Source organism: Gorilla gorilla, chromosome 7 (assembly GCF_029281585.2).
Source record: "Gorilla gorilla gorilla isolate KB3781 chromosome 7, NHGRI_mGorGor1-v2.1_pri, whole genome shotgun sequence".
Lineage (NCBI taxonomy): Eukaryota > Metazoa > Chordata > Mammalia > Primates > Hominidae > Gorilla > Gorilla gorilla.
In genome coordinates, this window is record NC_073231.2 from 149,471,732 (window position 1) to 149,485,269 (window position 13,538).

The 13,538-nt window shown below is 49.2% G+C and overlaps 1 long non-coding RNA gene across 1 annotated transcript; it reads right to left on the bottom strand.

The window, feature by feature from the left end:
* Positions 1-248: 248 nt before the first annotated feature.
* LOC134759047 (uncharacterized) lies at positions 249-13,480 on the bottom strand. Its single transcript, XR_010134904.1, has 3 exons — positions 12,880-13,480; positions 11,725-11,899; positions 249-635 (listed from the first exon to the last, which is right to left on the bottom strand). It is a non-coding gene; the product is annotated as an uncharacterized lncRNA (long non-coding RNA).
* Positions 13,481-13,538: the final 58 nt, after the last annotated feature.

The following is a 13,538-nucleotide window of genomic DNA, read 5'->3' on the forward strand; positions in this document are numbered from 1 at the left end:
CAGGTTTGAGCGATTCTCGTGCCTCAGCTTCCCTGAGTAGCTGGGATTACAGGCGCCCGCCACTACACTTGGCTAATTTTTGTATTTTTATTAGAGACAGGGTTTCGCCATGTTGGCCAGGCTGGTTTTGAACTCCTGACCTCGGGTGATCCGCTTGCTTCAGCCTCCGAAAGTGTTGGGATTACAGGTGTGAACCACTGCACCCAGCCAGTCATGGATTTTTATATATAATGTTTAATTTCACTTTATAATCACCACCTTTATAGAGCACTGCTCACCATCTGTCTTAGTCTGTTCAGGTCTCTGAAGCACAGAGTGGATGGCTGTAAACAACAGAAATTTATTTCTCACAGATCTGGAGGTTGGGAAGTGCAGGAACCAGGTGCTGGCAGATTCCGTGTCTGGTGCGGCCACTTCCTGGTTCAAGATGGCATCTGTGTCCTCGCCTGCTGGAAAGGGCCAGGAGCCTTTCTCTAGCCTCCTTTATGAGAGCAGTCATCCCATCCCAAAGTCCTCACCTCCTCATACCATCACCTTCGGGGTTAGGATTTCAACAGATAACAAACATTCAGGCCATAGATAGCGCCATGTCTTACAGCAACAGTCTTTCTCATGCTCCTTCAGAATTCCCAATGCTGGAGTATTGTAAACAAAAAGAAAAAGAGCAGGAAGATAGTCCGTCTGGTCACATCTCTCTTTGATTGGCCCTATACCTTAATCTCTAACAGTCAGAAAATCCTTTATGCTAAAATTACCTTAGGATTATTTATGTGAGAATTTTCTCCTTCATAGTCATACAAACATTTTTGTGCCAATTTCCCATATTTTATTGGTATGCCACTCTTGTGTATTTCATGTGCAGTTTTTCAATTTAGAAAAATATTTTCTCTGAAATTAAAGAAATGTGTTTTAAAATCCTTTCGAAAGTGAATTTGTCCGTCTTTCTGCTTGGGTTTTGATGAGCTTTCTCTAACATTATTAATGACCTACAGTTCGTATCAAATAGCTGTGGCAGTGAAAATTCAAAATTAATTTTGTTTCCCATGAAAGACAATTAGGTATTCATCTGGGTATCCTACACCATTTCTCTCCTCTCTTAGAGCTTCTCAAATCCTGTCTACATTGTATCTGATGCTTTTGACAAGTCACTATTCCTATTCTGTGTCCAAGCAGGGAAGGGTTCAAGGTCAAAACGGATCCAGATTTCTTCAAGATGTTCCATCTTTGGGCGAACTTAAGAAATATTGGGCCGGGCGCGGTGGCTCATGCCTACAATCCCAGCACCTTTGGGAGGCTAAAGCAGGAGGATCCCTTGAGCCCAGGAGTTTGAAGCTGTAGTGAGCTGTGATTGTGCCACGGCACTCTAGCCTGGGGACGGAGTGAGAACTTGTCTCTTAAGAAAAAGAAGAGATAATAATAGCATATGTAATTTTGAATTGTTTTAAGGCAGCGGTCCACAGCCTTTTTGGCACCGGGGACTGGTTTTGTGGAAGACAATTTTTCCATGGACCAGGGCGGGGGTGGTTTCAGGACGAAACTGTTCCACCTCAGATGCTCAGGCATTGGATTCTCATAAGGAGCGCACAACCTAGATCCCTTGTCTGCACAGTTCACAATAGGGTTGGTGCTCCGATGAGAATCTGATGCCACCACTGATACCAGAGGAGGCAGAGTTCAAGCTGAAATGCTTACTCGCCTGGCCTCACCTCCTGCTATGTGGCCCAGTTCCTAACAGGCCACAGACTGGAACTGGTCCATAGCCTGGGGGTTGGGGATCCCTCTTATAAGGAATATCACTGGTCTCAGATGTGCAGTTGAATCCACATCTCTTAGTAACAAATTAAAACAATGTGCCAGGCCAGTAATTCACGCCTGTAATCACAGTGCTTTGCGAGGTGGAGGTATCACCCTTGAGACCAGAAGTTTGAGACAAGCCTGGCCAACATAGTGAGACCCCATCTCTACAAAAAATAAAAAATTAGCCAGAGGCCAGGCACGGTGGCTAACCCTTGTAATCCCAGCATTTTGGGAGGCTGAGGTGGGCAGATCACCTGAGGTCAGGAGTTCGAGACCATCCTGGCCAACATGGTAAAACCCTGTCTCTACTAAAAATACAAAAACAAATTAGCCAGGCATGGTGAGGGGCGCCTGTAATCCCAGCTACTCAGGAGGCTGAGGCATGAGAATTGCTTGAACCCGGGAGGTAGAGGTTGCAGTGAGCTGAGGTTGTGCCACTGCACTCCAGCAGGGGCAACAGAGTGGGACTCCGTTTCAAAAAAAAAAAAATTAGCTGGATATGGTGTTGCATGCCTGTGGGTCCAGCTACCTGGGAGGCTGAGGTGGGAGGATCACTTGAGCCCAGGAGGTCGAGGCTGCAGTGAGCTACGATTACACCACTGCACTCCAGCCTGGGCGACAGAGTGAGACCCTGTCTCAAATCAAACAAAAAAACCCAATCGGCCAGGTGCAGTGGCTCACGCCTGTAATCCCAGCACTTTGGGAGGCTGAGGCGGGCAGATCACGAGGTCAGGAGTTCAAGACCAGCCTGGCCAATATGGTGAAGGAAGTTAATTAATTAACTCTCAAAGTGCTGGGATGACAGGTGTGAACCACTATGTCCGGCGGAAATACAAATTAAAACCACAAAGAGAGGGAGAGGGGAGTAAAAAAACCCTAAAACCACAAAAACAGCGTTTTATATCCACCAGATTTGCCCATTTAACCATCAGATGGTGCCTAGGGTTGGTGAGGACGCAGGGCTACAGATGGCACAGACACTACGAGACAGATGGTTCCCCTTGCAGAGTCGCAGACCGATCCCTGTCTGCACAGCAGCGATGCTCCCAGAGTCTACCAGAGAGGGTGTCCTGTGTGTGCACTGGGAGACGGCGCAGGAATTCCACAGCAGCCCTGCGGTAAAGCAAAAAGATGCAGACAGCACTGACGGCCTGGACAGGAGAATGGATGGATAAGTGATGTTGATACCAGAACTATTTTTCTGTGAAAATGGATATGTCAGCCTGAAGTAATCAAAAGGTTAGAATCAGTTTTTTTGTGTCGTTTTGTTTTGAGATGGAGTTTTGCTCTTGCTGCCCAGGCTGGAGTTCAATGGCGTGCTCTCGGCTCACCGCAACCTCTGCCTCCTGGGTTCAAGTGATTCTCCTGCCTCAGCCACCTGAGTAGCTGGGATTACAGACATGCACCAACATGGCTAATTTTTTTTTTTTTTTTTTTGTAGAGACGGGTTTCTCCATGTTGGTCAGGTTGGTCTCAAACTCCTGACCTCAGGTGGTCTGCCTGCCTTGGCCTCCCAAAGTGCTGGGATTATAGGCGTGAGCCACTGCGCCTGGCCCAGAATCAGTTTTGTATTATTTTGTTTTGAGGCAGGGTCTTGCTCTATTGCTAGACCCTGTCCCAGAACAAAACAAAACAAAAATTCAACTGCCCACTGGAGTGCAGTGGCCAATCATGGCTCACTGAATCTTTGGCCTCCTGGGTCCAAGCAATCCTTCTACCTTGGCCTCCTGAGTAGCTGGAACTAGGGGTGTGCACCACCACACCCAGCTAATTCTTGCATTTTTTTGTAAAGATGAGGTCTATTTTTTTTTTTTTTTTGAGATGGAGTCTCACTCTATCGCCCAGGCTGGAGTGCAGTGGCACGATCTCGGCTCACTGCAAGCTCCGCCTCCCGGGTTCACACCATTCTCCTGCCTCAGCCTCCCGAGTAGCTGGGACTACAGATGCCCGCCACCGTGTCTGGCTAATTTTTGTATTTTTAGTAGAGATGGGGTTTCACCATGTTAGCCAGGATGGTCTCGATCTCCTGACCTCATGATCTGCCCGCCTCGGCCTCCCAAAGTGCTGGGATTACAGGCATGAGCCACTGCACCCAGCCGAGGTCTCCCTATTTTGCCTAGGCTGGCCTCAAACTCCTGGACTCAAGCAGTCCTCCTGCCTTCGCCTTCCAAAGTGCTGGGATTACAGGCCTGACCCACCATGCCCAACCCAGAATTAGTTTTAGAGTTTATTCAAGCAAAAAGCTGGGAATAGCTACCTAGGAGACACTGACTGCAGAGAAATGGGTTCAGTGTTCCTGTATTAGTCTGCTTTCACACTGCTGATAAAGACATACCCAAGACTGGGCAATTTACAAAAGAAAGAGGTTTATTGGACTTACAGTTCCATGTGGCTGGGGAGGCCTCACAATCATGATGGAAGGTGAAAGGCATGTCTCATATGGTGGCAGGCAAGAGAGCTTGTGCAGGGAAACTCCCCTTCATATAACCATCAGATCCTGTGAGCCGTACTCACTATCACCAGAACAGCACAGGAAAGACCTGCCCCTGAGATTCAATTACCTCCTACCAGGTTCCTCCTACAACACGTGGGAATTCCAGATGAGATTTGGGTGGGGACACAGCCAAACCATATCAGTTCCAAAGTTAAAAGTTAAGTTCTTGCTTATTAGAGACAGAAAACAAAGACGTTTACCTGGATTACAAAATTTTCTATACAAGCCTGGTTTAAGAGGTACAACAAATTAATTAGTTGGTTTCAGTGTGTTTTCTTTTCCCTACAGCTTGTTTTTATTTCCTTTCTAACTTAAAAGAGTATATTTAACATTCCATCTTAATACAACTTGAGAGCCATGAAGCCTTTGTCTGAGGCAGGTAAGAAGGAGGTTAATCTACAGTGAAAGTCAACATTGGAGAGGCAAGGGCTCTTCCCTGGTGCCCTTCAGCCATTTACAGCCTTTTACGAAACAATGCATGCAAGGAAGAAGGCTTAATCTAAAATCAGAGAAAAAAAAGGTTCTAGTTGCCTAGGTTACATACAACTGTCTGTCACATGACTCAGGTCCATAAGCATTCTTTTTTTTTTTTTTTTTTGAGATGGAGTCTTGCTCTGTCGCCCAGGCTGGAGTGCAATGGCGTGATCTCAGCTCACTGCAACCTCTGCCTCCCAGGTTCAAACAATTCTCCTGCCTCAGCCTCCCAAGTAGCTGGGACTAGAGGCACACACCACCACACCCGGCTAATTTTTGTACTTTTAGTAGAGACAGGGTTTCACCACGTTGGCCAGCCTGGTCTTGAACCCCTAACCTCAAGTGATCCACCCCCATCAGCCTCTCAAAGTGCTGGGATTACAGGCATGAGCCACCGGGCCTCGTCTCATAATCATTCTTTTAAGGCTTAAAATAATTAGAGTTTCAACAGCTTAGATTTTGAATTATTTATTTTCACTGATAATTTATAGCTTCATTTATTGGCAAATCTCAAAAATCTCAAAAAACATAACATGGAATGAAAAAGGCAGTGCTGTGGGTTGAATTACGTCAACCAAAAAGCTATATTCAAGTCCTAACCCCCAACTTACTGGTGAAGGTGACCTTTTTGGGAATGGGGTCTTTGCAGATGTCATCAAGTTAACATGAGGTCATATGGAGGTAGGGTGGGCCCAAATCCAGTGACTGATTTTTTTTTTTTTTTTTCTGAGACAGAGTCTACCTCTGTCGCCCAGGCTGGAGTGCACTGGTGCCATCTTGGCTCACTGCAACCTCCGCCTCCCAGGTTCACGCCATTCTCCTGCCTCAGCTTCCCGAGTAGCTGGGACTATAGGCGCCTGCCACCACGCCCGGCTAATTTTTTGTAGTTCTAGTAGAAACGAGGTTTCACTGTAGCCAGGATGGTCTTGATCTCCTGACCTCGTGATCCGCCTGCCTTGGCCTCCCAAAGTGCTGGGATTACAAGCATGAGCCACCGCGCCTGGTCTTTTTTTTTTTTTTTTTTTTTTTGAGACAGAGTCTCGCTGTCGCCCTGGCTGGAATGCAATGACGCGATCTTGGCTCAGTGCAACCTCCACCTCTCGGGTTCAAGCAATTCTCCTGCCCCAGCCTCCAGTGTAGCTGGGATTACAGGCGCATGCTGCCACGCCCGGCTCACTTTTTGTATTTTAGTAGAGACAGAGTCTCACCGTGTTGCCCAGGCTGCTCTCAAACTCCTGAGCTCAGGCAATCCGCCTGCCTCGGCCTCCCAAAGTGCTGGGATTACAGGCATGCGCCGCCACGCCCGGCTAAGTTTTTGTATTTTTAGTAGAGATGGGGAGATGGGGTTTCTCCATATTGGTCAGGCTGGTCTTGAACTCCCGACCTCAGGTGATCCGCCCGCCTCGGCCTCCCAAAGTGCTGGGATTACAGGCGTAAGCCACTGTGCCGGGCCCGATATTTTTTTTTTTTTTTTTTTTGAGACGGAGTCTCGCTGTCGCCCAGGCTGGAGTGCAGTGGCATGATCTCGGCTCACTGCAGGCTCCGCCCCCCGGGGTTCACGCCATTCTCCTGCCTCAGCCTCCTGAGTAGCTGGGACTACAGGCACCTGCCATCTCGCCCGTTTTTTTTGTATTTTTACTAGAGACGGGGTTTCACCGTTTTAGCCAGGATGGTCTGCATCTCCTGACCTCGTGATCCGCCCGCCTCGGCCTCCCAAAGTGCTGGGATTACAGGCTTGAGCCACCGCGCCCAGTCCGATATTCTTATAAAGAGAGGAAATCTGGACACGGAGAAGACGGCTCCGTGATGATAGAGGCAGCTGTTGGAGAGATGCCGCTACAGCCAGAGAGTGCCAAGGATTGCCGGCCATCCCCAGAATCGGGAAGAGGCTGCAAAGATTCCTCTCTAGATCCTTTGGAGGGAGCACAGTGCTACTGACATCCTGATTTTGAACGTTTAGCTTCTAGAACTACAGGACAATAACCTGGCGTTGTTTTGTGGCAGTTAGGTGAGGCAGCCCCCCGAGGTGTCTGCAGGCCTGCATACACATCCTGCCTGTGCGGATGAGTGCCCTGACAGGGAGGGAGAACTTCCCCTCCACCCTCTGAGCATTTGATACCTGAGCCTGTGAATCAATGGACCACAGGCCGATGAACAGGAGAAAAGGTGGACAAATATCTTCCATGCACAGGGCCATCCCAGGAAAGAAAACTAAATATCTACGCTAAACCCAGGGAGATCTAGAAGCTCTGACACTCTCAGCACAGGGGAGATGCAGGGGGATGTAGGCAACTTCAGGAGAGTCGATGTATTACATGACATTTTTTGTATTTTTAAATTTTAATTTAATTAATTAACTTTTTTGTTTTTGAGATGGAGTCTCGCTCTGTGGCCGAAGCTGGAGTGCAGTGGCACCATCTCAGCTCACTGCAACCTCTGCCTCCTGGGTTCAAGCAATTCTCCTGCCTCAGCTTCCCAAGTAGCTGGGATTGCAGGCCCTGGCACCATGCCCAGCTAATTTTTGTATTTTTAGTAGAGACAGAGCTTCACCATGTTGGCCAGGCTGGTCTCAAACTCCTGACCTCAAGTGATCTGCCTGCCTTGGCCTCCCAAAGTGCTGGGATTACAGGTGTAAGCCACTGTGGCCAGTCCCTCTGTTTTTTTACTCCAAAGGTAAACCATTTTAAATGATTTCTTATTAATACCTCCAATAATCTTTCTCTAAAGAGAAAACCAATTTTTATCTTTGCATCAGTATACTACTAATACTAAAGATAATTTTTTTTTTTTTGAGACAGAGTCTTACTCTGTCACTCAAGCTGGAGTGTAGTGGCATGATCGCGGCTCACTGCAACCTCCATCTCCTGGGTTCAAGTGATTCTCCTGGGTTCAAGTGATTCTCCTGCCTCAGCCTCCCGAGTAGCTGGGATTACATGTGCCTGCCTCAATGCCTGGCTAATTTTTGTATTTTTAGTAGAGACAGGGTTTCATTCACCATGTTGGCCAGGCTGGTCTTGAACTCCTGACCTCAGGTGATCCGCCCGCCTTGGCCTCCCAAAGTGCTGGGATTACAGGTGTGAGCTATCGTGCCCGGCCCCTAAAGTTAATTTTAATATACTTTATAAACATATCTATCCGATTTCAGTTTTTATCACAGAAGATAAGATTTCCAAAAACATTTTATAACCTTTTACAACATTCTATTAAAGAGCGGATCAATGCTCCAGGAAAACTGTTATTCCAACACAGTGCCCAGACTTTGGCTCTGCATCTGTGTGCTTTGTATATTAATGCTCAATTTTTAGTAAAACCAAATGATCCCCTTCTAATTTTAGCCATCTTGATCACACACACTTTTTTCTTTTCTTTTCTTTTTTTTTTTTGAGATGGAGTCTTGCTCTGTCGCCAGGCTAGAGTGCAGTGGCGTGATCTCAGCTCACTGTAATCTCCGCCTCTCAGGTTCAAGCGATTCTCTTGTCTCAGCCTCCCGAGTAGCTGGGATTACAGGGTGCACCATCATGCCCGGCTAATTTTTGTATTTTTAGTAGATACGGGGTTTCACCCATGTTGGCCTCTTATTTTTTTTGGGACAAGGTCTCACTCTGTTGCCCAGGCTGGAGTACAGTGGCGTGAACGTGGCTCACTCTGTTGCCCAGGCTGGAGTGCAGTGGCGTGAACGTGGCTCACTCTATTGCCCAGGCTGGAGTGCAGTGGCGTCAACGTGGCTCACTCTGTTGCCCGGGCTGGAGTGCAGTGGCGTGAACGTGGCTCACTGCAGCCTTGAACTCCTAGGCTCAAGCAATCCTCCTGCCTCAGCCTTTTGAGTAGCTAGGACTACAGGCATGTGCCACCATACCTGGCTAATTCTTTGGATTTTTAGTAGAGATGAGGTCTTGCTATGTTGCCCAGGCTTATCTTGAAGTCCTGAGCTCAAGCAGTCCTCCCACCTTGGCCTCCCAAAGTGCTGGGATTACAGGTGTGAGCCACTGAGTCTAGCCAGAAAATTCTTTTCACAAGATTAATCTTCCACAAACCTTGTACAACTCACTACACCTCCAGTTTTAGCCTATACTTCCTTTTTATATTGGCATTCTGTATTAGGACCAAAATTTTTTTCCTTCCCCCATTATTTTGACCACACAAAATTCTCTTATGTAAAAGAAAAAAAATTGGCCAGGTGTGGTGGCTCATGCCTGTAATCCCAACACTTTGGGAGGCTGAGGTGGGTGGTTCACAAGGTCAGGAGTTGGAGACCACCCTGGGCAACATGGTGAAACCCAGCCTCTACCAAAAATATAAAAAAATTAGCCGGGTATGGTGGAAGGCGCCTGTAATCCTAGCTACTCGGGAGACTGAGGTAGAAGAACTGCTTGAACCTGGGAGGCGGAGGTTGCAGTGAGCCAAGATCACACTACTGCACTCCAGCCTGGGCAACAGAACGAGACGCCGGGTGCAGTGGCTCATGCCTGTAATCCCAGCACTTTGGGAGGCCGAGACCGGTAGATCACCTGAGGTCAGGAGTTCGAGACCAGCCTGACCAATATGGTGAAACCCGTCTCTACTAAAAATACAAAAATTAGCTGGCGTGGTGGCGGGTGCCTGTAGTCCCAGTTACTCGGGAGGCTGAGACAGGAGAATTGCTTGAACCTGAGGCAGAGGTTGCAGTGAGCTGAGATCGTGCCACTGCACTCCAGCCTGGGCGACACATCGAGACTCCGTCTCAAACAAAACAAAACAACACAACACACACACACACACACACTCACTGTGAACCACTGCTGTTGGCCACCTCCAAAAGTGCACAGCCCCCTGTGTAATTAACACTCACTGCAGACCACTGCTGTCAGCCACCTCCAAAACTGCAGCTCTCACCTATGACTAACTAGCCATCACACACGCAAAAGCACGTAGTGTCTCACAGTACAAAGTAATCTCTGGTGTCCAGGTGCAGTGGTTCACAGCTGTAATCCTAGCACTTTGGGAGGTCGAGGCTGGTGGATCAACTGAGGTCAGGAGTTCAAGACCAGCCTGGCTAACATGGTGAAACCCCGTCTCTACAAAAATACAAAAAGTAGCCTGGCGTGGTCGTGGTTGCCTGTAATCCCAGCTACTCAGGAGACTGAAGTGGGAGAATCGCTTGAACCCGGGAGATGGAGGGTGCAGTGAGCTGAGACCATGCCATTGCACTCTAGCCTGGGCGACAGAGCCAGACTCCATCTCAAAAAATAAAAAATAAAAGAAACAAAACAAAACAAAAAACAAAGTAATCTCTGGTGCCCCCCAAAGCCAAAGAGATCAGGTGATACAATACAAAGAGAGCAGAGTTTTAGACCTGAGAGGACCCTGTCCATGACTCTTCAGCCTCCACAGGATGACCCAAAAGGGTGTGAGTGCCGCCTTTTTCTGTGTTCCTTAAGGGGTCTGAGACATTGGACATCTTGTGATACCAAGACAGCAGAGGAGGGAGGAGCTTGAACCTCAGCTTTCAGTTAAGCTGGCTTTTAACCACAGAGTTTTGTTTGTTTTTTTTTTGGATATGGAGTCTCACTCTGTCGCCCAGGTTGGAGTGCAAAGGCGTGATCTTGTCTCACTGCAACCTCTGCCTCCTGGGTTCAAGCGATTCTCCTGCCCCAGCCTCCCAAGTAGCTGGGATTATAGGTGTGCGCCACCACACCCAGCTAATTTTGTATTTTTAGTAGAGATGGGGTTTCACCATGTTAGCCAGGCTGGTCTTGAACTCCTGACCTCAGGTGATCCGCCCACCTCAGCCTCCCAAAGTGCTGGGATTACAGGCGTGAGCCACCGCGCCCGGCCAGAGCTCTTTTAAAAAAATATTTTTGATGAAGGGCAGGCGAGCCCCAAAATTGTGGCTTAGCCCACATTGCCCAGGAAAGAATTCAAGAGCGAGCCTATGGTGCTCAAAGCACCTTTGATTGAAGTGGCGTGTACTGCAGCAGCAGAGGGACTGCTCCTTGCAGAGCAGGGCTACCCCGTAGGCAGTGAGCCCAGGGAAGCAGCTCAGAGGCACTTCTGCAGTCCCATGTATATCCACTTTTAATCACATGCAAATTAAGGGGTAGCTTATGCAGAAATTTCTAGAATTAGGCCAGGTGAGGTGGCTCATGCCTGTAATCCCAGCACTCTGGGAGGCCAAGGCAGGCAGATCACCTGAGGTCAGGGGTTCGAGACCAGCCTGGCCAACATGGTGAAACCCATCTCTACTAAAAATACAAATATTAGCCAGGTGTGGTAGCGCATGCCTGTGGTCCCACTACTTAGGAAGCTGAGGCAGGGGAATCACTTGAACCCTGGGGGCAGAGGCTGCAGTGAGCCGAGATCACGCCATTGCACTCCAGCCTGGGCAACAGAGTGAGACCCTGTCTCAAAAAAAAAAAAGAAAGAAATTTCTAGAATTAGCTTGGTAAGTTCTGCATTGTCTTGTTGCCATGGAAAGAGGCGGTAGCTTCCGGTGTTGCCATGGCAATGATAAACTGATATGGCACACTGATGGGTGTGCCTTACAGGAGGCTCTTCTGCCCTGGACCTGTTTTAGCTAGTCCTCAGTTTGGTCCCATGTCCAAGCCCCGCCTCCGGAGTTGAGCTCCACCTCCTACCTCATTTTCTTTTTTTCTTTTTTAGAGACAGAGTTCCACTCTTGTTGCCCAGGCTCTAGTGCAATGGCATGATCTTGGCTCACTGCAACCTCCACCTTCCAGGTTCAAGCAATTCTCCTACCTCAGCCTCCCAAGTAGCTGGGATTACAGGCGCGTGCCACCACACCCAGCTAATTTTTGTATTCTTAGTAGAGACGAGGTTTCATCATGTTGGTCCAGCTGATCCGCCCACTTCAGCCTCCCAGAGTGCTGGGATTATAGGCGAGAGCCACCGCACCTGGCATCATTTACTTTTGGATGTGCTTTGTGATAGTCAGAAGAGACCTGCCTCCAGGCCACCCCTACCTTCTCTCTCCACCTGCAGGCACCTGAGTCCGCCTCTGTCTCATCCATCTCGAGTCCTGTGTGGGCTCAGCGATGCCCCTCCTTGCACGTATCACTCGTTTTCTCCCGGTGTCTGTCCCTCAAGATGGCCACTACTGCCACAACTCCCATCTGCATGTCTCGGGTCCTTCTCCAGCTACCAGCAGATTTTAAAAATCTTTTAATTTGTTGGCCTCACTTAGCAGCAAGGTCTCAAACTTACATCCCAAAGTGACCTTCTGTTCTTCTTTCACCTTTCTCCCACCTGCCCCACCCTGCGTCACCATGGATGTCAGCTTCCTGCCCACTCCCCACCCTCCTGTGAACCCTCCCTCGGCCTTCAGAGCCGGTCCCTGCCTCTTCCTGGCTCGGTCCAGTCTCACCCCAGGTGCTCTGCTGTGTGGCTGCCATTGCCACCGTCCTCACCCTGTCCTCTGTGGTCACCACGCAGCCAACGTGTCTTTCCAGTGTCATCTGGCTTTTGTTACACTCCTGCTCAGAAGCCAGTGTGGGCTTCCTGTGTGGCTTGGACCGGGACCACACAATCTGCCCCACCCAGTAGTTATCTCGGAAAGACTAATTCCCAAGCTGTCTTCAGCCCTCCATTGTCATCAACTTGTCCCCAGACTCCATTCGCCCAAAGCAGGAAAGCTCTGCTCATGGCCCGAAGACACAGTGGCCTTCCTCAGGGACATTTCCCAGACAGTTTTGTGCTTGCTCCCGCACCAAGACCACCCATGGCCTGTTTTCCTAAACCCCACATCCCAGATAGCTTGAAACTATGTTTTGGGATCTTTTATCAGAATTTCTGCTTTGTCTTCAGAATGGCTCCGTCCCCTCAAATCCCTACAAATTCCCTTTCTGGCTGAATGCAGTTTCTTTGGACAGCTTTCCTTTCTTGAGCTCTGGTTATGGCAACAGCACCAGCCTCATCTTGCACGGCAGCCTCCCCTCGGGCCTTTTGCCTTCCAGCCACACTCTTTGGTTTTGGCTTTGTACTCGCTCTAGGTCAAGGGCTTTGGAGGCAGATGGCCACATCTGAGGCCTCCTCCAGCATGTCCTGGCTGATGCCTTAGGTGAGCGGCTTCCCTATTTCTGTTTCCTCATCTATAAAATGGACATAATATTAGAAGTCACCTGGCAAGGCTGCTGTGGCTCGATGGGGCTCCTAGGTGGGGAGCAGACTTTCACAGAGTGGTGTTGGACCTGTGGAGGGGAAGACACAAGAGGCAGGACTGGGGCTGTGATGCCATCAAGCACAGCAGCTACTGGTCCCCCACAGGAAGCTCTGCCACAGAAGTGGTCCTCAGGGCTGTCCTCGGTTGGACCAGGATGTCCAGGACTTTGCAATGTGGGCTGTCCCAGGGAAGGGTGTGATCCTGGCGAGTTGCAGCTGATGGCTGAAGGCCGCTTACCACACCCTGAACAACTGGGACACCCAGCCTGTCACTGGAGGGGTCTCCCGGGGCCTCTCATCGCAGCATCCACCACAGTTGCTGAGGTCCACAGGGGCCAGGCACTGGGCTAGACATGGAACGAGACGGGGGTCCCTGACCTTATGGAGCTTCCTTTCTACTGGCAGGGACAATCAGTACCAAACAAGTAAACTCAAAGTATTAAGTGCCAGCCAGGCACGGTGGCTCAGGCCTGTAATCGCAGCACTTTGGAAGGCCGAGGCGGGTGGATCACGAGGTCAGGAGATCGAGAACATCCTGGCTAACACGGTGAAACCCTGTCTGTACTAAAAAACAAAAAATTAGCCGGGCATGGTGGCGGGCGCCTGTAGTCCCAGCTAC